General features: G+C 35.1%; 1 protein-coding gene and 1 long non-coding RNA gene across 2 annotated transcripts in view; one reads left to right on the top strand and one right to left on the bottom strand.

Annotated features, from left to right (window-relative positions):
* The window catches only part of LOC140162433 (neuronal acetylcholine receptor subunit alpha-10-like), a 310,611-nt gene that overhangs the window by 271,947 nt on the left and 11,368 nt on the right, over positions 1 to 27,296 (bottom strand). The gene's annotated exons all lie outside the window — the stretch shown is intronic.
* Positions 22,671 to 26,760, top strand: LOC140162431 (uncharacterized). Its single transcript, XR_011860281.1, has 3 exons — positions 22,671 to 23,044; positions 25,327 to 25,473; positions 26,518 to 26,760. It is a non-coding gene; the product is annotated as an uncharacterized lncRNA (long non-coding RNA).

Genomic DNA, 27,296 nt, shown 5'->3' with positions numbered 1-27,296 from the left:
CCCAATTTGCCGCCCACTTAGAGGAACCAAAAAGGCTACGGATGTTGGTTTCTCATCAGCTCAGAGGAACTTTCACACCTTTTTTTAAAAACTCATTAAGGCACCAGAGCCAAATTGGTTCGATACTTCTTCGATGCTTGTAAATAATCTAATCTAATTAATGAGAATAACTGTTTTGGTCAATATCATTACATGCACACATTCATATGTAATCAGAACCGTCAATTAATTAATTTAATAAATAATAAGGATCGACCAAGCATCGATGGTCGATCTAAAGATCGAACTAATCTGTTTCTATTGCCTATTTGAACATGTCAATTCAATTTGGGATAGAGACAATAAGGAAGCCCAAACCACAACCCAAACACATTGTGATACATTACTGAAAATGTGATAATGCCCTATGTACCTCAATTACTAGATGATGGTATTTAAAACCTGCAAAGTAGGCTGAGGTCTTGTGTTCTGGAATTATTTTGTTTTGCATAATTGGTTTACCTACTATGATAAAAGTCAAATTTATAGCTAAAACTTCAGGACCGGTCGCATCACTTGCTGCTATTAAAGGTATTAAAACAATCAATAATGTCATCTGCTTTCTCTTTGTATAGTTGTAAATCCAAGCATAAAGTAAAGCGGGTTTTGGCGCTCCACTTAAATCAGTGTGTTTGTAGACTTTCCTGCCACTTTCCTTGTCCTTATCCCTACTTCGTTCAATCAATCTATTGGCCAGCCAACACTGACAATGACGTATCTTTCCACGACACACCAAACTGCCATTTGATTAGACTTTCTACACACTTACCAGTCAGACAAGTGGGACACAGCAAAATGTTACAAAGCAACTCTCAAATTAACCATGTCAGGCTTCAGTCGAAGATTGGGATTTAAAATGGCACTGCTCTCATATAGCCTTTGTACTTAACTCATCACGTGGAGTTAGACGAGGATACCTAACCCTACGCGTAAGTAGTAGACGACATAACCAAACAAAACAAAATCATGAAAATAATCAAAAAATTAACAGATTTTCGCGCCATTTTACAACATTTGGATTCTGCAAGTAAATAGAAACACTGAACGAGTACAAACATACCTACTCCAATATAAGATGTAGACCATAATACAAAGCAGACAACCAAAGTACCTTTTAAATAAGGAAATGTCTGCACATCAGCGTGCAAGCGATTTTGAGTTCAACATGCCAGGGCACGTACGTAGGACTCAGTTCTTGACAACATTTTATACCTGGAGGAACTCCTGACGGACATAAATACCAAGTAGATATATAGCACATAAGCCTATAAGCAGAAGAACTTCATATCGCTCCGGTTGTGTCAAGTGTTGCGAGTAGATTGCATGGAGCAGTCTGCAATTGACAGAAATGTATTGTTGCTAGCTGTGACTTTAATCATAGTTTATAAAAATAACAGCTAGCTAATATTAAAACTAAATTGAATTCATGTATTATCTTAATACAATAGGATCCCATTTTCATAGTCCTAATAATGAAATTTGTTGCAACGATGTGGCATTATTATTAAATTGGGAATATAATTTCCAACCTTTGAGAAAATATGCAGTCTTTTAAGTATTCAATTTTACATACGCATTTAGAACTATGGCGCTGTAAGAGATTGAGGATGTAATATTAACAGGTATATGTATTGAAATCGATTTTTGCTGGTCTCCGTTTCCTAAATGGAAATTTAAACTTCTTCCAAGAGCGGATGAACGAGCTGAAGGTTATAATTGAAACGCTCCACACACAGAGAGAGAGAGAATCTGTTGCTGACATGCTGTTATGAAAATTTAAATATCAATTTAACGCTTAAGAATGAGTAAAATATTAAACAAATTGGTTTAACAAAGCTTTTCCTCGCCTTTTAATTAACAATATGTTGTAGAAGAAGTTGAAAGAATAAAACAATGTCGATATACATAAAAGCTACGAGCAATAAAAATCGCGTTTTATTAAATTGAATTCCAATTTTATTATTTCCTTTTCTCATTGAATATTTTATCTCATTTTCTCTTAACATTAAGGAAGGAATTTAGAAATAATCGACTTTATGTTTGAATTCGTAGTTGAGTGCGTTAATGCATTGCTTGGTAGGACGTGACGTGATTTGACATACACAAGTTAGGGGAAGTAGCCGCGTAAAATCAATAATCAGAAAATCGTTGGCACTCCCTACAAATTGCGGGTCTGACCCATTCGATCCAATGGAATTACACGCTACTGGAAACCACTAGTATTGTAATCAAAAACAAAATTAGCTATCACTATACCTAGAATTTTTATTAAATTATAAGAACGTAAATAAACGAGAGTATTACGAGAATATGGCAGGGATGAGCAATGTATGCAATTACTAGTAATAAGAATTATTTGTCACAATAGCAGCCAATTTTACAATATAATAAAACTGAAACAGCAAATATATTTCAATCCAAGTAAAGACACGTAGATTATTTTGTTTATTTAAATGTATCCCTCTATAATTGTCTGCTATATACATATCTATATATATCTATATATATATATATATCCCTATAATGTTATGATACATTTTGAGCCTAAGCATAACGTATGGTGTATCAGTACTACAAACATATCAAATCGGAACAAAATGAAAGCAATTTTCAAATGATCCAAGATAAATAAAAGTCGATATGAGTGCTTACCTCTTGTCATGTTTATCAAATAGGTAAGTACTCATATCAAACCTTTGCGCTGTAGCACTACAACTTTTGACAACATCAGAGTCAATGCAGATACACAATGAATATACGTGATTGTAATGTTGCTTTATTCATATGAAGTGGACTACATTAAAATATACGACACTATAGCAATATAAACATAAGCTTAAGTCAACATACCACCAACCATTATTACCACATACATATGTGCTATGTACTTGAAACAAGATGTTAGTTCATGCATTACGCTCGTATAAGTGAATGCATGTGTACATAGAACGTGGCAGTTTGGGAAATTAAAAGAATAAACACTGTTTTGAGCTATGGTTTTTTGTTGAAAAAATACGTCTATGCGAAATATAAGTTGATATTCAGAATACTGCGACCGATGTTATTGAGTTTTAGCTCACAGACAATAAAAGCACTGCAAGGGTTTGATATGTCATCTACGCCCAATTGAGCACGTCAGTGGCCATTGACAAATGACAGTTTTATGGGTTTTCTATCACTTTCTGTGGAGATAGATGGGGATGTCTTAACTCATGCAAATTTAAACTATTTGATGAGATAAATTGAATACCATTAAACTCTGATACATTGACGCGTGTAACGAGATCGTACTGGTAAGGGACATATATTGTCAGTTTGTTTTTTAACATTGATGGGTCACCAAGAGCCTGCAGTATTAAAACAAGGAAAGCGTAATTTTGAATATTGAAATAGAGGGATTAATTTGTCAACCGTTCAGTAATATGAAGGTATCCTTCGTCATCGTCATCGTCATCGTCATTATCATCGTCACTGTCATCATCACCATCATCGTCGTCATCGTCGTCATCATCATCGTCATCATCATCATCATCATCATCATCATAATCATCATCATTATCATCATCATCATCATCATCATCATTAGCAGCAGCAGCAGCCTCATCTTTATTGTCATCATCTTGAGAAAAATTTAATCTTTTGACTATTCAACTTTACATACACATTTAGAATTATAGCGCTATCAGAGGTAGAGTATGTAATATTAACATGTATGTGTATGGAGATCGATGTATGCTGGTCTTCGTTTCCTAAATGGAAATGGAAACTTCTTCCAAGGCCAATTAGTAATCGGAATATATTATTATTGAAACGCCTAACTGAAAGCGAAACACAGGATGACTTATGAAAATGGGCTATTCCAGAAAGTAAATGCACACCCCGTAGAGGAGTAAAAATTCAATAATAGATATGTCCGGATTTCCAGGTTTGCTTCATGAAAACGATTGGAATTCTACTTGCCAATGTTACAGGAAAGCTTGATTTCAAGCTTGGAAATGCAATAAAATGTATAAAATATCATGGAATTGTCCAAAACGAGTCCCTCAAGTTTAGGATTTTCGATAGTGAGCTATTTTTTGCTGGACTTTTTTTCGTATTTAGACACATTGAAAGTATGGATTTTCAGCAATCATAACTAGTCAGAAACTCTGGAAATCCGAACTTCTCTATAAGGGGTGTGCTTCTATTTTCTGAAATAGCCCAATCTAGATATAACTGTCTATAATGTTTAACAATGAGTAAAACAGTCATAGAATATTATAGAGCAATAAAAGTCGTGTTGCATTGAATTAAATTTTCCAATTTATTATTATTATTTCCTTTTCTCACTGACTGTTATTAAGGAAGAACAAGCGACTTGATGTTTGAATCCATAGTTGAGTGCGTTAATGCATTGCTTGGTAGGACGTGACGTGATTTGACATACACAAGTTAGGGAAGTAGCCGCGTGAAATCAATAATCAGAAAATCGTTGGCACTCCCTACAAATTGCGGGTCTGACCCATTCGATCCAATGGAATTACACGCTACTGGAAACCACTAGTATTGTAATCAAAAACAAACATAGCTATCACTATACCTGGGATTTTTATTAAATTATAAGAACGTAAATAAACGACAGTATTACGGAAATACAACGTACATGAGCCACGTATATTAGTTACTAGTAATACGAATTGTTTTTCTTAGTAGCAACCAATTTTACAAGTAAACTACATGTACAGGTATATAACAAAACGGAGACTAGCAAATATATTTCAATCCAAGTAAGACAGTTGATTGATTATGTTTCTTAACTGTGCCCATCTGTCTATAATTTTATGATGCATACATGTATCTCCCTATATACGATATATTGGAGCCTAAGACACCACAGCATATTCAAATAGCCCTTCCTATTCCATATTGATTTTACATGTTTATGGAAATTATTTGGTTAATACATGTTTTATACCCATGAGAACCAATATTGTGTCCAATTTTGAACCAATCAAGGATTAATAAGATCATCTGCAAATGCAAGTTTGACCATAAATAGTTTAAAGTCTATTCAATATTGGCAATTGAAATGAGCATTTCAAGTTATCAACGTATCAGAAATGCTGTTAGATAACCAGTAGTGTCCAGGGGGTTAAGCAAGGTCATGGAAATAAGGTGACAATATTTTCAACTTTCGTCCATACCTGTACATGTACATAGAAACCGGGAATTTGAACAAATTTAATAAATACATGTATATACTTCTTCCTCTTCCTGTTTTACATTACATGAACTCACCTGTAATCCTAATGGAACTACGAATATATACACTCATTATCCGTATTAAGTTCATCCATTCACTTCTTATTCTACTATTCATGGAGTCATGTTTACGACATTTGATAATGTTATGCATACTTTAATATAAGTCACATATGTACATGGTATGATATGATACATACAAATACGATACACATAACTATTGAAAGATCAGGTCGACATGAATTATGAAACAAAGATGCCTTTGCTGTTCATACTTCATAGAAATAGAATCTGCTCCCACACTTCAACATGTCACATTCTATACTCGTAACTGTTGATCACTTATTTATGGCATCAATTATAATACACGCTCTGTGCAACAAGACACATGATATATGTAAGTTATTATATGAACAGATTGGTGAGCACAATTTACTGTGAGAGGTAAAAGAAAATACCCTGAAACAAAAATAATAATAAATACCATGCTTTAAGCAGTTTTGTTTTGGATCATACCAGACGGTCACTGACACAGCAAATCTTATTCAGTATCATTAACCCTTCCTTTCCCAAATCAATCACTACAAAGTAAGCACAAACACGTCTAGAAATTCCCTATCATGCTCATTCCGGTAAATACATTGAAGCCTTATACCTTCCCAGTGTTTCTTAACCCCCTGGACACTACATCATCTAACAGCATCTCCGATTGGTTGATATCTTGAAATGCTCATTTCAATTGCCAATTATGACTAGGCTTTAAACTATTTATAGTCAAACTTGCATTTGCAGATGATCTTATTAATACCCTCCTTGATTGGTTCAAAATTTTTCATTTTGGCCAATCGGCAGGTAGTTCTTATGGGGTTAAATAATATATAAATATGTATTTTGATAGATATTCAAAGAATAAGTAGCTTTATCCGCAGTGAAATATTATAGTGACTCTCAAATCAGCCGCCACATGATTACCCCACTCCCCAAACACCTGTCGACATGTAGAAGAATGCGTGTATATACTTACAAGAGAATATACAAGTAACATATTCCATGTGTGAGAGACATTTATCAAAGCCATATCTAATTGCTGTGTTTATAGCCCATAATATATTATTGGCTTCCTTGAATAATTTCCTGTAATATCAATGTGTTAATATTAAGAAGAAGACTGCAATATTTTTGGTAATCGGTTTAAACTGGAATTAATATGACTTATTTCGTCCGACATAGATATAAAATTTCCATCAAATTTTAATTTAGTTACTCTTCACTCAAAATGCTGAAATAATCTTAGGTTTCTGTCCATTTTAATCCAAAATAAAAGTACAGTGAAAGAAATTACACTGTATGGGGACTGAATATCTAAATACGGCGTTGTGTCAAAAATTCAAATTTAGCTGATTCCATTTAAGTATATATGTGGAGACATATGTAAACGTTGCAAATATGGCAAAACAGTTCATATTATAAAGATAACATTATTGCTTTAAATGGCTACTCAATGGTCTCTTCGAACTATGTCCTGAGGCTAGATCTCTTATTCCATTGTATCAAAAGGGACACGAAACCAGCTACAAACATTCACACACAGAAGAAGAATAAAGTCAAGGTCATTCAAAACACGAAAGCAGCATACAACATGATTGTCATGTGTGTGATTAAATCGGAACAGGTTCCTAAACTAGCAGCTGGCTAAAATACACCAATAGTAAATAACAATATAAGTATTGGACTTGAATATTTACTAACACTATGAATGATTTAATGCATCTGTTTTTGCTATTAATGAAACGCTCTATTCAACTTTACGATTGCCTTGACAGATGGAATGATCAGCCAAAAGGAATCACTGTGTATGTGCTCACGATTGTATTTTAAAAATGACCTTATGAAATATATATTATTTTTCTATAACTGCTGGGCATATTTTCATTATTATTCTTACAATATTGAAGAACGCATTCATATACGGATGCCAATCATAAAGAGTTGTCTGTATGTCTGTAAATTGCGAAATCAATGTCTTTTACATTCTTTCATGGTTTGTTTGTAATGCAAATGTCAATACCGTCAGCATATTGTTATTATTGTTATTATAATTATTAGTGTTATTATCATTATTATTATTATTATTATTATTATTATTATTATTATTATTATTATTATTATTATTATTATTATTATTATTATTATTATTATTATTATTATTATTATTGTTGTTGTTGTTGTTGTTGTTGTTGTTATTGTTCTTGATAATATACTTTTATTACAATATACTCTGATCGTGTGTTATTGATATTATTATTAGTATTGCTATTCCTCTCCTTATTTTAATACTAATTTCATTATTATAGTAGTATTATTGTTATGTCATTAGAAAGACAAAGGTCATGTACATGTATTAGCAATTGAACTACTTTAAAAAAACGCTGTTTCAAAGTTTGTGCACCATGTGTAATACGCATTGTATATAGTGTGATTTTCCAGACATTGGATGTTACCGCACTTTAAGTACCTTTTGACTAACAGACGCAAATCGAAACTTGATATTATCGCCTTGTTTATAGAACCTGAAGAAGTCAAACTGACCATAGGTAATTCATGGAACGCAAAGACGGTGTGGTGTCAATAACTAATATTACCGCAATGGCGCTTGTGTTGCACTACATTTAATATTTAATAAATAACTTTGGAATCAAAATATGAATAGCATAAAAAGTAGAATTGTTATATTTCATGTATTTTCCTTTTTGCTGCTAGTTTATCAGAATCTTCTTTTTTTTTTTTTTTTTGGGGTACCGGGTATATGGTTGGATGTGTGTCGGCTTTATGTAGGGTAGGGGTGCGCGCGAAAACGCAATTGCATGTGTTGCGTACCCTTTCGGATGTGTTGCTGTACCAATGTATCATGCTATTGCTTGATAATCCAATACACGTCTCGGAATACACGTCTATAACTATACGCTGGCGAAGTTACGTAATAATCGGATTAACTATACCATAGCAATAGGTACAAACAATTTTTGATTATATTTGCGCTGCACTACTACGTTCATGCAGTACCTCTGCATTGAATCATAGATGTCAAAGAAATGCTAATCACTTGCACCTGTAAGTAGTCTCTTTGAAAAGAGCGGTATTGTATTCAATCTATTATATGATTGACGGCAGGTGATGAGTGCAACCTGCTTGTAGTGCAGCGCGGTATATTCAAAATTGTTTGTACCTATTGCTATGGTAGTTAATCCGATTAATTACGTAACTTCGCCAGCGTATTCAATCGCTCACTAGTAACTTATATACTTAGAGATGCATACTCCATCTATAAGATCTATGACTCCAAGAGTCAATTATTGTCGCCTTTATTTAAAAGAAGCGTACCGTATCTTACTAAGGTTCCGCAAGTATGGTATATTCCAGTTGAAAACCATACACCCCCTATGGAAGACATGACCTTAATCGTCCACACTGGGGATGTAGATTTAATGGAGACACCCATTCAGGTAACCCCATTTGAAATTCACACTCCCCATGTGGACGATTAAGATTATGTCGTTCATATGGGGTGTATGGATTGCAACTGGAATAGCCGTATACACTATTCTACCCGAGCTTGAATTTATTCATACACAGTGGGAATGCAATTTGGATCTGTAAGCCCAGGTGCTAATATAAAGACGATTTGAATTCCTTAATCACGGTTATATATAGCCTTGCTGATTATAATGCAAAACCTATATAAATAACCCACACATTTATATCTAAACAACCTTTGTTTTTGTTTAATCGATATTATGCATTACTGGAGAAAACATGAAAACAATTCTTGTTTATTTTCCTCATAAAGTGTAGTAAGTAACACATCAATAAATAAAATATACAAATAGTTATTATTTGAATATTTGAATCAGTCTATCGAAAGAAAATCCACTGCAAAAACAGTGGGGGGGTACGTCTACAAAGGGGGATCAACTTAGTCCACAAAACCTTACAAGCAAATACTATTTTTATAATCCAATATGGCATGGTTTTTTACAACTAGATAGAGAGACGGGGCCCCATGCCCCGGTAGTTGCACTACATGCACTATCCACGAACATATTATTTTACATGCTTAACATGATAACAACTGTCAATCCATTTGAAACCCATACTGGAATTATTGTCCTAATTCAGTGTATTGTCCTAATTCAGTGTATGGGCAATTTCAAAGCAATCCAATTGCAGTTGTTGTTCCACTGACCCTAACGTTAGTTCACGTAAGGTATCGTCTGCGTTGTTTATTATATATGGTATCACAGCCATGGAATAACAAGACTATGTTGAATTTAATTTCAAACCACTGGGTAAAGTGCTGAGGTATGCTTTCATCATACATGCTTTGATTATACTCTGCCTCGCGTTCTATATAATATACATGCAAGTTCTTGTGGTTTGCGTAAAGACTTCATCAGTTTCCAATATTGTATCTAAAATGTTATTAATTTTAATATCGTTTGGAAAACTCGTAAGCTTGTTTGTACTTAATTGTTTATGTTTCACATGCTGGTAGCAAAAATATGGTATCGATTTAATGTCTGTTCTTTTATATTAAACAATATAATTATATTATCTGATTTATACTGAATTCTGTATTGAAAGGGTTAAAATGCATGTGGCTATAGATTTAGACTTCATATCATATTTCGCGGGCTAATTAGGGAGATTTTATCTTCACTGAAAAGACAAGTTTGTGAATGACATAAGAAACCATTTCTCATTTCAATGATTTGACGTAGTTGCATATATCAACTACATGGGCGCATGACTATCGAATTCGAGCATCTTTAAGGTGTTTTAAACATACACAGCACACGATGTATTGGTGGTGTAACTGTATACTGCATGGGAAGCTATAATAAGATTAGGGTACAATTAGCTTCGCAGAAATATCAGGATTGAAATAGCGTGCAAGCAAACATTGTGGGGATCAGATAAGCGCATAGGGGACAGAGTGGACGATTCGGATAAAGCTTAAGCTGATTATCGCGAGAATCGCCTTCCCAAGTAAACACGCAGTACCTTCATCACCAATTACTAATAGATATAGCATTTTACTTTGGTAACACAATATGGAATATCTGCTATTTTTCATACAGGTAACACAACTTTCCCCTTGACAAATGTTTGAATAAATCAATAGCGTTTCAGCCGATTTTGAGAATTGAAAAAGCCTAACGTAGAATAACATGTTGTACATCTTCAGTGTTAAAATAGTGCAAATCCATTGAAGAACTTTTATGTTACGAGTAGTTGGAATAAATTTGACCTTGCTTTTAAAGTTGCAGTAAACGCGCTTTTAAAGCCGTAAAATCACACATCTTTAATTCACCTGTTTGAATAAATCAACAACTTTGCTGCAGATTTTTAAAAATTCATGGGTTAACTTAGAAGTTGTGTTACCTGTATACTGCCTTAAAGGCTGATTCAAACTCAATCTCGCAGGTTATATCATTCATTCGTTGTAATTCATTCACAGATACGGTTTCACTGGTCTTTTGATCTTAGTCATGCAGACATCACGAAAATGTTATATCCCTAACCATAAGCCTAACCCTAACCCTAACCCTAACCCTAACCCTATCCCTAACCATATCCCTTAACCTAACCCTAACCCTAATCCTTACCCTAACCCTAACCCTAAACCCGAAAACCAAACCTTAGAATTCGTGATGCTTTACAGAAGTAAAACCGTTTTACTCGAGAGGCAGAGAAGCTGCATTGGGCTATTCCAATTGAAATCCATACACTCCTTAGGGAAGACATCCCTTAATTTCCCACACTGGGAGTGTAGATTTCAAACGGTAATCCCATTTGAAATTCACACTCCCTGTGTGAAAGAGAACGATCATGTCCTCCAGAGGGGGTGCATGGATTTCAACGGGAATAGCCCATTGTATGATTTATAGGTAGTCGATAGAGACAAAAAGCTCATGACCAAGAATGCCTGAAGGGATTGGCATCACCTTTCACTGGCACTTGTCTATGATAGCCACTGCGTAATTGTCCATCTTTATGTGTGTGCGATACGACTTGTGCCAGTCCAGTAATGCAATACGCATTCCCTTGTTTTGGAGTACTGGTCTTGTTGGATCAATAACATATCAAATGTTGCGTGTAATCATTGCCTCATTTACTTGACGTTTCGAAATAAAGCTATAAAACATGACATTTTAAAACGGACAACAATACTCTTAATGCAATATACAATGGTTTTATCAAATGCGTTATAGCGTATTAATGGTGCGTTTAGGACCCAAGCATGATAATGTCAAGGTTAGCAACTATTTTAAACATTTTGCAACTTGGTAGTTCACAGCATCTTGCAAATGGTAGTGAGCTTTGGCAAAATATGCATTGATCATTTCATAGTGAGTGTGTAGAAGAATTCAAATATTACATATATACTTTTGTAGTGGTTTTTGAGTTATGTTGTAAAGAGGGCTGAAACATCAACATTTTGTTACATACGTACATAACTCATTATCAACAATAAATCAAGCAAGTTTATGATTTGTAGAATGAACTTTTGCAAAACATCAAAGTATTATTTTTCAATAATATATTAATTGTGATAATGAAAATCGTTTTTTTGGCTGCTTCGGCCAACTATTTTCATTTGTAATCTTTTTATATCATATTCAAAGTGGAAAAATAATACAGTAAAGAGACGTATCTCTACAATTTGTTACCCTAAAACGATTATAATCAAACCCTTATAGTATTGAATCGTGCAATGCTTTATTGATCAGCAGCAGATGCTATAACAAACATAGGGCCATGTCACAATCTACGTTGACAAAAATACATTGGAAGTCCACCTGGACATTGTGCAAGGCACAAGCATTGAAATGAATCTGTGAATATGTTTGCCTATGTCTGTGTGTTTAAACATGAAATACCATGGGTAAAGTTTTCATCTGTGATGATGATGTGCACCGGGATACGCTGGCGCACCTGCTTAAATACTTGTGTCAATGGGAATTGTCAATGTTGTGTGGCAGTAAACGAGAAGAGCGAGTTATTTTCATCAGTGTCAATTGAATTTGCCAGTGTTTACCTTTGAAATAAAATGGTGTATGTCAACTTGAACATTTCTTTTGTGCCCTGTCATTCTATGCTTATAATAGTAATGAGGTACCGGTACGTACTACCACGATTGATTATGTGGACTTACAATATCACACTCTTGTCACGAACGGGCCGTGTGTGTCCAATATATCGTTTTGAAAGATGTGTATTTAGGTTACGTGTTGACACACCATTTACAGAGACTGAATAGTGATCAAGCAATGTTTAATACTCAATCATGATAATGTTAATCTTATTTCATATTCATCATCGTTATCTTTGGTATAATTTGTAATAATACTATATGAGTAATTGTTTACACGTGTTTTCGTAATTCACATCGATAATATATGTGACCCGGCAGCACAAATGAGCCGTAAATTCCCTAAATTGTATTCTGAGTTACGGTGTAAAATGTGTACGAAGGTCATATTCATCGGTAACTTAAGCTGGCCCGACATCCGTCCCATTTCGATAGTCAAAAACTAATCAATAATCCTATTGTTGAAGTGGATAATAAGCTTCTACCTTAGATGGCTATAGAACTTTTAATAGCTCTGGTCTTTGTTTGCTTATATTGCTAAATCCTGTTCAAGTGGTGGGTTACCAGGCATTGTATTTTGTACAGGTATGCATAACTAACAATTAACAATGAGAGAACTTTCTTATACCTCGTTGACTTGGGGATGATTTGAAATGACCGCCAATTATGACTGTTTGATATTTATTGCCAACAATGTGGAAAAAGAGACACATGTAAAAACGTAATAAGCTATAATTTTGTTGAAGGAGCAAAGTTTAACAAACCGCTTCTGGATATCGTTTGAAGTCAAATGATATACCATTTTTAAGTTTATGATGTTTATTTTTTAAACATGAAATAAAACAAAATTGACCGGGGGAGGAATTTACGGCTCATTCGCCGTGGACGGTCACATATTTGAATAATATATTCAAAATAGTCATGAAATCGATCAGTTAATGTCTATTTACATATGTTAGCATATACGTTTACTAATTTGCCTTTTGGCACTATTCCTTTAATACATAATGGAACAATATAAATCCATCATAAATTATAATGTTTGTTTACATTAAACAAGACAGTTACTAATTGACATGCTTTGAGACGAAGCTAGTTTTGGCTGTGATACATGAATAACTTTAATTTACCGACCTTGAGAGAGTATTACTTACCATGGGTAAAGTTTTCATCTGTGATGATGATGTGCACCGGGATACGCTGGCGCACCTGCTTAAATACTTGTGTCAATGGGAATTGTCAATGTTTTTTGGCAGTAAACGAGAAGAGCGAGATATTTTCATCAGTGTCAATTGAATTTGCCAGTGTTTACCTTTGAAATAAAATGGTGTATGTCAACTTGAACATTTCTTGTGTGCCCTGTCATTCTATGCTTATAATAGTAATGAGGTACCGGTACGTACTACCACGATTGATTATGTGGACTAACAATATCACACTCTGGTCACGAACGGGCCGTGTGTGTCCAATATATCGTTTTAAAAGATGTGTATTTGGGCTACGTGTTGACACATCATCCACAGAGACTGATCAGTGATCAAGCAATGTTTAATACTCAATCATGATAATGTTAATCTTATTTCATATTCTTCATCGTTATCTTTGGTATAATTTGTAATAATACTATAATGAGTAATTGTTTACACGTATTTTCGTAATTCAGATCGATAATATATTGGAATAATATATCCAAAATAGTCATGAAATCGATCAGTTAATGTCTATTTACATATGTTAGCATATGTGATGCGATCAAGCAAAATCAGTCGGAACTCGGAAATATTAAATTTTCAGTTTCTTATGGGATAGTAAAAGCATTTACAAAGCTGCATTTTGCAGAAAACCCCATTGAAATTGAACAATCAGTTCCAAAGATATGAGCAATTAAAGAGTTTCCAAAACAATAGGAAACAAAAGGAAATATTACTTTTGTTTGGCTCTATCTCAAAATCAATATTTCCGAGTTCCGACTGATTTTGCTTGATCGCATCACATATACGTTTACTAATTTGCCTTTTGGCACTATTCCTTTAATACATAATGGAACAATATAAATCCATCATAAATTATAATGTTTGTTTACATTAAACAAGACAGTTACTAATTGACATGCTTTGAGACGAAGCTAGTTTTGGCTGTGATACATGAATAAATTTAATTTACCGACCTTGAGAGAGTATTACATCGATATCATACTTATCATATCATATTTCATGGACATGTACATGTATTATAATAACAAAAGTCGCGGTAATATTTATTTGGACATGTTTTCAAAATACAGACATGAGTAGAAACGAAATTAGTTGTGGCTGTGATACATGAATAACTTTAATTTACCGACCTTGAGAGAGTATCATATCGATATCATACCCATATCATATGTCATGGATATGTACCTGTATTATAATGACAAAGGTCGTGGTAATATTTATTTCCCACTCTTCTTATTCAGTAAAATGTGCTTCGTAAAAAAAGACACAGTGACTGAAGAGAACAAAGTGCAAGTGTATAATTGCTGCTCAAGTATTTAGGTCATTTAGATGTTCTACATGGCTGTAAAGCGTATTAGGTTCGCCCAACAAGGGATATCAAGTCTCCGTAAGGGACCGCGAAAAGGATGTTACGTCTCGCATTTAGTACGGAACATTTCTCAAGTATAATCAAAGAAGATTATTTACAATCTCTATATAGGGTGAGCCATTTCAAAGTTACAATAATGTTATGTAATTAAAAAGTTCATGAATCCTGATTAAAATAGTACTTCAGAACCATTGTTGCGTAAATACTCAAGTTTGTTGTTTTAACGCTCAAGTGTTTGTTGATTGAAGATGGTATTTGCTGATGTCAATAACATGATGGGATACAGTGATATTGTGTGTTTCAAACTTGAATTATATTGATGTGAAGAATTGTTGTTGATAAAATAACTGCAATGTTTCTTAATTAAAAAGCCACTCTATTTTTAAGCAGATAATCGTATTATACAAAATACAGTATACGCGATGCAAATAATATGAAGCGTAATGAATAATAAAAATCAATGCATCGAAGATAGAGCAGCTGGCATAAAGACATTACAAAGTAATTACTCCATTCATTATGAAATAATAACTCAAAATATGTGCATCAAATTTTACAACTGAAATAGCAAAAAGATATCCAATTTTGTTCTGCAACTTTTGATGCCTAATTTGTCTTAGTTACAATATTGTCCATGGTGATTCTTTGAATGACAAAGATGCAGATTTACACATAAACCCACTGAAAATTCTGCTAGAGTGTATGATCGTCACCGGTCACCGCGGGTCTTCCTTGACCAGTAATGTAGGGAATTTAATGGCACACTGACATGAGTAACTTATTTAATATTTTTAATAACGTTTGAATCTGCGCCATTATTTTTTTATTCAATGAGCATTTTGAGTCACCATGGCTAAAAATTTTGAGCGATCCAGAAAAAAAGGTATCAAACTTTGCAGCACGAACTAAACTGTATTTCTTTTTGCTATTTTAGTTTGACAAATGCATAGAGTTATTGTCTCATAATAAAGTGGGTAATTTCTTTTTGTGATGTTTTAAAGATGGTTGTATGATGCAGTAGTTATTATGATTTCAATCAATAGCAATTAACTTGAGTAATTAATTAAACCGAGTTAATTGTAACAAGGTCATTATGAAAGGTCTATAGAAGTTATATATGTGAACCTACAAGTCTGCTATTTGAAGTTCTGGCAAGTGGAACATACAGTATGTTATGGCTATTTCTCTCTCATTTGTATTTCACATCGTTGCTTTTAGTTTCTATTCCATACCCCTTATACTAACTGTGTTCTCTCCCTCTCTTTTTCCTGAACTCTACTATACTAACATTATAATACGCAATGTTGTTTTCGTTTCTTTAAGTTCACTTATATCCTCACACGCACACATATGATATATATCAGGTCCTTGCTATCAGATGTAACATCACAGGTAAACGAGTAAACAGATAACAGGTCATTTGTCATCTTAAGCTCACTAACCCATGAAAGTGAAACATGCCATAACAAATGTCATGAAATAGTCAAATTTCAAACTAAAAGATGCCAAGGCAAATGTCAGGAAATATAGTCAAATTTCAAAGCTACTACTTGGTAGGTTTAAATAGCACATGTTATTACACATATAGAAGGAAAGCAAAACATATTTGGGGTATGCAAAGTGTTGACAAATCGGTGTATTGGATGACATGCATACTTGCCAAGATATCCCGGTTATATGATATGCGTACACATACGTTCTCTTCTCCTATGGGTACCAGGTGATCGATATAATAATTTCTATAAACAATGTCCTCTCTTTAAGTTTGTCCAGCCACCCAAAGTCAGTATATTTTAATACAAACTATAATTACATCTACTAAAGTGAAATTATACGGATTCTTAAAAGTTATGGGTTTCATATAAAACTGCCACTGAATAAATTACGCCTGATTGATACAACAAGTTCCTCCATTGGGTCAGGAAAGGCAACGCATAGGTACATCGTCAGATTGCCATATGCCTACACATCTATGTAAACATCTGTATGATAATAGGTCATGGCTACCCGTAATCTAATTTTATACTCTGACTACAGCTATCTAATCCGATAATAGAACACTTCAAATGTTTACACAAATATGAAAAAGGCAAATTGCTGAAAAATTGAAAAAAAAAAGGTAGTTAAAGTGAATCTTCCTTTAGCCATTCAAATAGCGAAATATATTCCATATTGATCAGCGTAAGGTAATCAAATTAAGGCGAAAGTAGTGAAATTCACGCTGCTTATCCTTTTCATTGAGATGTATAGTCTTTGTTCAAAGTGTCGTGGTAGTAGTTTTTGTTTAATAAGGAACATCAGCGCTACAGCAACTGTTATTAAATGTACTGTAGACAGTATACCTGTCTCGAGTTATCTTTTGTCATGGTAGTTAAAGTTTATAGTGCGAAAATGTCATGCATTGAAGTAGCAAATAGAGCTTGGTAATTGCATTATGATATCCCATGGTAGGAGAGCTACGTTGATAACATTTACATGTATATTGCAATCGCCGAAACGATTGGTCATGGAAGGTAGATTTTATTACATTGCATAATTGCATGAATGCAAAAGCTTGATTTGTATACTATATCTGTTGCTTTCAAGCTACGTATTGGTTACATAAACGATTTATCTAAATACAGCTGAATTGCTTTGCCATTATGGTAATTTTCGCACCAAATCGAAACAAAAACGGTGTTGTCGGTGACTGTACATTTGCTTTATAGTGTGCTTCTATTGGGCCGAAAAAAAATAATGTTTTGTTTCTCGTCCTTTCCCTCCTCAATTACTGGAATTTGTCAGAATTTTTTTATTTAGGTTTTTCAAACATTTTAAGACTTCGGAATGCTTTAGGAAAACTTCATACATATAAATAAGATTCCAGGAAAAAGAAGGATCACTTCCAAGTCTTTTTTGTGGTACTCTAGCGGGTTTATCCCTCAGAGTCTCACATTTGAGAAAAAGAAAGAAAGAAAAGGGGCCTCCTATTTTCCTCGAGCACTGTTGGAAATAAAGACCGAAAACTACTAAAAATTCTACGTTGAAGAAAAAAAATAAAATAAACATCCCTCCTCATCAATTCATGAAAATCCTCTAGACGAGAACCTAAACATGAATTGTATACGGCCTTAGCATTCACGTAAGCTCAATGGATTAGCGCCTCGTTGGTTTACTTAAAATAATGATGTTGCCCGTGTTATATGAGACGATAGATGCACGACAGTGTCTAAAACAACACCTTTTCTCTTTAATTAATCCACATTGATTCTATTACATAATTCATTTATATGGGTCTACTATCTTTAATGTCGATTGTACATTATGTACCATTTTGATACTCACATTTAGAATAGTATTAAATTGTAGGATGATTTAATTTAAAAAATCACAATACGCGTTATATAAGCTAATATATGCGTGGCTCAAATTATAAATTAGCTTCATTTTGCAGTCGTACAAATATTATACAGCCAGATTAATACATTATAAATTCCATAATCACTCACTAAATGTCAAACGACATTAATGATGGAAAGTAACAAGATTATCACAGATGATTAGAATAATTTTTTAATATTTGAGCTGAAATGTAATAAAAATCGTCTAGTTGAAAATTACTGGTTTAGATGACTTAATGCCCCCGTCATACTTTCCTGCCGCTTGCCGCTGCGGCAAGCGGCAGGGCGTTTCAACCAATGACAAGCCTTTATTGTGTCCGTTTGTCTGCAATGCACGTGCGCCACGCCGCTCAGCGGCAAGCGGCAGGGTAGTATGAATTGACAGAATGATAACATGGGCGACAAATCACGATATATTCAAATGTCAATATAATGGCTTGTACATTTCCTATTGAAAAACACACACTGCTATTCCAGATCAAATCCACATTACCACTGTGGAAGATTTAGGAAATATCTGCCTCAGGGAGAATATATTTTTCAAATGTAATTGGTCAGGGTTGCTCATTTTGAAACCCACACTCCCCATGTATGTAGCTTTACATATATCTTCCACATATGGAGTGAGTATTACAAATGAAAGTTTAATACCCAATTGTCTGTTCTATTCGAAACCCATACTCCCTCTGTTGAAGACTGTGGATTACGAATGGAATATTCCATTTTAAAATTGAAAAGTACGCAGTATGTACCTTTGCCTAACAAAATGTATTATTGGAAAATTCGACAAAGAAGAAGATGAAATAGAAGAAAAAGAAGAAGCAGAAAGGAAAACGAGAAGAAGAAGGAGCGCATTGATCTCTATCCACCAATTTTTGTATCCTTACGTTTGATCGAAATGCACTTTGAGGCGAGTTCATTAAGAAGAAGAACAATATCTCAGCCTTTTAGCAATAGTTGTAATGAATAAAAAATGAACATATTAAATATTATAATTAACAATTCGTCATATTGATTTCGTTTAATTTAAACTATCATTTCATTTTGACGTTATGAAATTAATACTTAAAAACATATTTTTCGTTCCCAATAATACATTACCCTGAGGACTTACGAGCTTACCACCTATACGACAGATCTACTTAAGATAAATATTTAAGTATTATGATTGATAAAATTCTATGATTCAGACTAATTTTGATTCTTGCTATTCATCAAAATGTTTATAATCCTATATACTTACCCTAATAAAGATTCCTGGAGGGTATTTTTAAAGGAGTTTTATCTAACCCCTCCTGGGACGGTTCCCATGGCGCATTATACCTATAAGATAAATGGTAGTTTTTTGAAGTCATATTTCAAGACTCAAGTTTTGACATTGTGATGATATGAGAGCTCTTGATACAGATCTGAGGATCTCTATAGGGTTTTCATTCGTACATAGTGTTGTCTTATAAAAACATAACACCTTATAGAACAGTTAATGTGTGAAGTGCACATCCTCCTATGATCTGTCTTACGTTCCATTAACTCTTTTCATGCAGGTGTCGACTGCAGACGACAAGTTTCTTTCCAAAAAATTATACTATTTCAAGAATTGTAAATTTTCATGACCATATTTAGAATCAGCATGAAAAATGCGTCAAAATGAGTACAAACAAGGCTAGTATTGGTTAAGTGGTTCTTAAGATAGCTTATCATGGTTCTTATGATGGTTTTTAAGATAGCACTTGATATTGTAAGAAAATATCTCATCATATCATCGAAGCAAATACTAATAGTACAATCTCAAACAATAATGACATTATCCGACAGAAAAGACATCCATAAAACCTAATTATCAAATATTTGCAATATGCTGTAGAAAGAAGCATATTGAATATCAGCGCAATGTACTTTGGATAATGCAAATGCACAAAACCATATTAGTTTATACAATTAGCAGAATACTGCATTTAAATACTTATGGTTCCAGGTAAGACGTATTTTGTTACATATGTTATGTTTGTTATGTCAACATTAAATGATAATCCTGAAATTTGAACTTTAAACAAGAACGTCACAATTTTCTCCAATTAAGGCAAATGATAAAGATGGTAGTTCATTCAGCGAATGAGAAAGGATACAATTTTGTGAACATGATATATAATCCGTCGATACATATTTAACTTTGAAACAATTTGAGCAAAAGAATAAGGGCATCGAATCAATTTCATACTAAAAGGTTTATAGATCATGAAATATAATTTACTATTATTGTTGTATCAATATTATTACTGGAGCTCACGAAAGTAAATAATCCGTTCGCCTTATTCTTTCCTGCGTAGTAACCCGATTGCTATATTTATATTATAATTACATTAGGTGAACATAATCCTCTTATATTGGGCTATTCCAGTCGAAATTCATACACCCCTATAAAAGATATGATATTAATCACCTACACACGAGGTGTAGATTTCAAATGAAGTCACCCTTTGATGTTTATCCATTTGAAATTTACATTCCCAGTGTGGAAGATTAAGGCATGTCTTCCATTAGGTGCATGGATTTCAACTGAATAACCCATTACACTTTGAGAATATACAAGAATCGGATCGCATTGGAAATAATCTAATTATTGCAGTTTTGAATATTGATAATATTATATTAGTTCAGACAGTAAATGAGATTTAAAACCTTATTTTTTAACAATAGTAGGCTAAGCTAGATAACTTCTATAGAGGCAGTGTCATTGTTTCAAGTATATTGGCTTTTTGCTGTTTGCGTGTACTGTGGGCCTTCTAGATCCGTTTTCTGATTTTCTATTATAACTCAAATTGACTAGCACGAGTAAATACGAAACACTATTTTGTGGAGATTAGCCAATAGGCGGATTCGATTCTGTTTGTTTCAGTTTTCTGATTGTTAGATGAGATGCAAACAAGTACAGAAACCGTAAGCAAGTAAAGCACCTTCGCTACCTTTAATTCTAGGACACAACATGTGCATTTAAAAGCACCGAGTACGTCCCACAAACGTATAAGAGTGCACACCAGTAAATAGGAATCTCCTATGTCCTTTTTGAAAAGTTACAGTGTTTAAAACGAGGAAACGTGCAAGAAGACTGAATAGAATAGATTAGGAAAGGCTTAAAAACAAACCATTAGGCCCTGATTCATATTAAATCCTAATTTAGGCCTGGGAAATATATTGTCTGTGAAAAATGAGCAGGATCCGACCTTTTATGAAGATTTGGCTAAGCTTTCAAAATGTGTTACATTTCAGAAACACCAAGCTATTTGTGAGTCGCCGTAAGCTGTATTTTATATAGGGTGATCTAGTGGGCAATTTCCTGAAAAAAAACGCTGGACTCCGTATGATTTCTCTGGACTAGATGTCTTCAGCTGACCTTCAACTTGCAGAAAGAGTAAGTTTTGAAGAGCTGAGTCGCTCTGAAGTCAAAAAAATGACGTTTTCCCGGACCCTGTTTGTACAGAAAGTCAATGTAGGCTATTTACTGGTGTGCACCCTGTACATTTTGACCTTTTGACCTACTATCACGAACTTTTCGTGATTTAAAATCTGTTATCGATAAGATTCTTCAAAATTAAGCTACAAGTGACTGTCTGGACAGTCTGGCATATCAATTTGGTGATAGTTTGGCTGTTTAGCATATAAACCTGGTGATTTATTACTATTGGGGTAGTATCGAGGTAAGTTTTGTGTACAAATAAGGCATCCTGGCCTGGGATCATTTGGTGCCAGATCTGTCATTCTATGCGAGCCGATCGTACACAGGCAATGCCATGCAATTGCAAGGCAAGGCTTCCAAATTTGGCACAGCAGGCATGGCTGCGCTAGCATAGAACAGCAAAAGCTTGAGAAAATCAATTCCACCTTTGTGTATTCCGAGCATGTGTAGGGGTGCGTCTGTGTGATTTGGAAGTTGTTATCGCATGGGAATTAGGAAAGCTTAAAATTACATGACCATTTTTGGTAAGCTTTAACATGTTCCGTCCGATCTTATAAAACCCTGATCCTAAATCCAACCCTGATCCTAAAACCTTATCCTAACCCTAATCCTAATCCTAACCCTGGCCTAATCCTAACCCTAATCCTGATCCTAATCCCTAATCCTAAACCCTAAATCTCTATTCAAAAGCATGTAAAAATGATTTGTTCCCTGCATTTTGACGACTAAATATACTTCGTGTATTTTCTGCTTACATGCTTATGCAATTTGTTTGTTTTAATGTTTGTTTGCACATAGAGATACTGACATGGCCAAGGAAATCAACGTCCCTGCACTCTTCTTTGAGAATCTGCAACAGAGGATTGAGCGGCAAATTCAAAACAAGAATGCGTTCGGAAAAGGTTGCTGGGAATGGGATGGGTGCACCAATGCATGTGGTTATGGCAGAGTCCATTTGACAATTGGAGGGGACAGTGTCTGGGTGAGTGCACACAGAGCTTCTTACATGGCTTTCAAAAGAAAGAGAGAGTCTGAACTGTCGAACGAAATTTCTCACCGTTGTCATCAGAGGCTCTGTGTCAACCCCGGACATCTGTCCCACGAACCACACCATGTAAATCTGCGAAGGAATCGCTGTCCTAAGGAGGAGAAATGCTTGGGACATGGTGTGTACAAACATTGTATTTTATGAAGGTGAGAGTCTCACTCAGTGGCTATGTGAAGCACTTGCAGCCAACTACACTGCATCCAGTAACAATTTGAAAAATGATGTACTTTTTTGCAACTCTCTTATACATGCATGTAGGCCTATAAAATGCTCTTTAGTTATGCTGCAAGTGCTTCTCTAACACAATTTTAAAATCCCACTCTCAATGTCGGCCTAATTTCACAAGCAATGTATATTGGGGGAGATAGTAGGCGTACAATATACCGCATTCTTTCCATTAACCGCCTGTGGCGCTTAACAAAGTCATTGGGATGGCGCTTATTTTTACATTGTTTACATATTTTGCGTAAATAAAAAATGGCCAAAATTTTCAACCATCCATCCATCCATCATCATCATCATCAGTGCACCATGATATGTTTCGGACCATGTTCCAGATTTGCATTGACAGTTAATAATATCATTGTTTGTTTCTTTGATTGTTTTAAAGTCACTGGGGGCTTATAGGGGCATGGGCAGTTAATGGAACGAATACGGTATTTGATAATGGGATTTTTGAAAGTTTTTAAAGAAAGTAAAGCTTAAAATGATGCTAAATTCACCAACATTGTTACTTTGGATCTAATTGTGATTTCAAATAGAAACTTTCATTACGCACAGTGTCATACAAGTGATATCTGTTTCGTCGTTGAGCTGCACGTCGACTGCTGTATCTAGAAGAGCTTGCGCGGATGCGGAAATAAGACTGGCGCCTGTTCATGTGATGTAAAGTAGAGAGAGCTGGTGAATTTGGTGCCAGAGGAACATTGCAAGCTTTTGCTTTTATCAGAATTGAGTCTCCAATTGCATTGTTTACCATATGGATCGCACTGTGGTCACGATTGACCCCGTTGCGCGAACAAGTCATCGAGTGCTTGGGGTTTGTCTTGGCAAATGCGTGGTTGACAGACTCTGCTTTCTGTGTTGTTAAAGAATATCGAGTTTTGCGCGTTGCCTCCTTGCCCATGCGCTTTCTCAAGATGACGGCCAGCACTTCGGTGTCGCTCGGTGAAAACCTGTATGCACCGCGAGCAAACTTTGGTATGTATTCATGTACGCACTTTTCACCATCACATACAAGGGAATACTTTCTGCACAGATTGTGTTTATCCTCGTAACACTTTATTAGAGCTGGTATGGCAGCAGTGATTGACTGAGCCGCCAAATCTTTGCGATTGCCAAACTTCTGATTTGCGGCCCTTACCTCGCGCTCGGCGCGCCAAGCTATGCTGTCGGCTAATCTGTTGATTGCCTGCCTGTGCTCTTTAGATTTGCACAGATGCTCAGTTACAAGTTGCGGAGTGATTCGCGCCCGCGATATGGCTTTTGCCACAGCTCTGTTCAGATGTACAGTATCTAAGTAGTGCTCAGTTGTTACGCCTTGTTTAGATTTCATCTCGTCACCAAACCCCTCTGCCATCCGGCCATCGGCATCGGTGCACAGTTTATCGACAGTAATGGGATGTGAGCCACTGGTCAGAATTGATGCCAACTTCCTACCGCCGCGCTTTTCGTCGCCAGCATTTTCTTCAACAGACAATGTCGCGGTGCAGCCTTCATGTCCAGGGCAGTCAACTTCGACACCTCTGCGTCGAGCACATTCACCGATCTTGCAAAGTTTGTTTTCATGATTGAAAGCAATGATTTTTTTCTGAGGCGTTAAATTTTCAGCAAGCACATCGCGAGTTTGTGTGGCTGGAGCGAATGGCGTGTTGCCACGCGAGTTTCTCAGTGGATTGTTGTACTGTCTGTCGGCTTCTGCAGGGATCGGCGTGTCGCGAGGAAAACCTCCATTTTCAAGGATGTTCTGCAGCTGAAATCTGTGCTCGCCCATGTTTTCCTCGTTACATTCGCGAACTTTTCTACCGACTTCATTCAGTTGACTCTGCAGGGCCGATGCACATGGTACTGGTTTGTTCATTGCACTTAAAAGACGCTGAGCACCTGTAGCAGCAATGCTGGTGTTGATGAGCCCAACAGCAAGACTCCTATTTGGCTCGGCAGTCTTTCTACCTCTGACACCCGGATTAGACAGCTCGCGGTATAGTTTCTGCTTGCTGGATATGTAATTACATGAGTCGCATTTCACCCTGATGATTCCACTCACTCCCCATTTGGTGAACAAGTTGCCTGGTGTCATCAGCCGACCTTCACACTTTGGGTTTATCAAGTTATGTTCAGTTACACAGTCTTGTATAGCATTTATGCATGTAGTCAAATGTACTTCTACATAGCCACTGACAGGTTCTGTTTCTTTTTTGTCTTGCAGCATTTTTTCAACCTGAGAAGTTTCATGAGTTTGGGGTCGAAGAACTGCACCAACTGCAACATTGGCATCTGAAGTGTCCAGGAGCTCTGATGCTTGTGGTATCCATTCATTGTGAACATTTAGCTTGAACGATCTCTGGAATTCCTGGTGAGATAGTCTCTTTAACCTTTTTATTTTCAGCTCTTTAGGCTTGGAGTCCCCCAATTTCAGATTTGCACTCCACGATTTCACTCCTTTTTTTTTTTTTTTTTCTTGTTTCTTCTTCCACCCATGGCCAAGACGCCCCATATTACATGTATCGATAAATAAAGTTGAAATTAAACTTGTACAGATGATGGGTAATCAGTAACTGGGCTTTCATCTATACCCAAATTGAAGTTCCCACAAGGACTTTATTAAAATCGAGCCTTGTCATTGGTCAATGGCTATGCTAATTAGGGCAATCAATATCATAAGGTGCTAGGTATTCATGTTTTCAAGATAAAAATCAATACATTTTATTAAGAGGGACATATCATTCATAAAAGAAAAACAATGTAGCTTGAATAGACTCCTCAAAGTATGTGTACAAAAATGCCCAAGTCCCTTCATTGGACACCCCCCACTCTATAAGTAAACAAATAAACAAAAAATACACAGAAAATAGATTCAGATATTTGTTTTTGAATTCAAGCAATATTTTAATACAATTTTTCTATCATTCAGTGTATAAAAACATTTGTAAATGAACAATTAAGTGTATAAATGTTACAGTGCATCAAGCTATTTAAGTGTGTAATTTTGTCATTGCTATCAGCAGTAGATAGCAAAAGGGCTAAAAATGATACAATGTAAATTAGCTTATTTGCATAGTAAAAAGCCCTCAAAATGTAACCAAACCAGTCTAATTATGTTTACCTGTACCAAATTTATGATATATTATATAAACATGTAAACCTAAAAATTCTTTAGAGTGCACACCAGTAAATAGGAATCTCCTATGTCTTTTTTGAAAAGTTACAGTGTTTAAAACGAGGAAACGTGCAAGAAGACTGAATAGAATAGATTAGGAAAGGCTTAAAACAAACCATTAGGCCCTGATTCATATTAAATCCTAATTTAGGCCTGGGAAATATATTGTCTGTGAAAAATGAGCAGGATCCGACCTTTTATGAAGATTTGGCTAAGCTTTCAAAATGTGTTACATTTCAGAAACACCAAGCTATTTGTGAGTCGCCGTAAGCTGTATTTTATATAGGGTGATCTAGTGGGCAATTTCCTGAAAAAAAACGCTGGACTCCGTATGATTTCTCTGGACTAGATGTCTTCAGCTGACCTTCAACTTGCAGAAAGAGTAAGTTTTGAAGAGCTGAGTCGCTCTGAAGTCAAAAAAATGACGTTTTCCCGGACCCTGTTTGTACAGAAAGTCAATGTAGGCTATTTACTGGTGTGCACCCATAAAGCTGTAAAGCTGTCACTATTTATGTTACCCTTTACATGAAATTCACATTCACAATGTGTAAGATTAAGGACATATCTTCCATTGAGGGTGCGTGGATTTTGTTTGGAATAACCCATTAGATATTGTGGATACAGGGTGTATCAAAATGATTGGTACCGAAGACTTCTCATTTTTTGCCGAATTTTTTTACTACTTTTTGTGCCAGTTTGGAGTTATTTGTTTAAATATTTGTCATTATAGTAGTTTTATCTTCTCTAAGAATTTTAGATCATAAAGATAGCACATTCTGTTTAGAAGTTACATGATTCTAAAGGAAAGTAGGTGTTTTTACATGTTTCATCGTAACGCTGGATCAGTAGCGCACCATTTTCAAAGCTCTATTTTACTACAAATACCTTGAGAGAATGATATGTTGAAAATCATGGAATGTTTAATATTTTTCTTGTCTATTTCTTCATTCATGATATATATAAATGTTCTAATCAATATTTATTGGTTGACAGTAATACTATTGACTTGGATAATCTAG

This window comes from Amphiura filiformis, chromosome 10 (assembly GCF_039555335.1).
Source record: "Amphiura filiformis chromosome 10, Afil_fr2py, whole genome shotgun sequence".
In the NCBI taxonomy this organism is placed as follows: Eukaryota; Metazoa; Echinodermata; class Ophiuroidea; order Amphilepidida; family Amphiuridae; genus Amphiura; species Amphiura filiformis.
The sequence above is the reverse complement of the archived record's forward strand: the minus strand, read 5'-3'. Positions and strand labels throughout refer to the sequence as shown.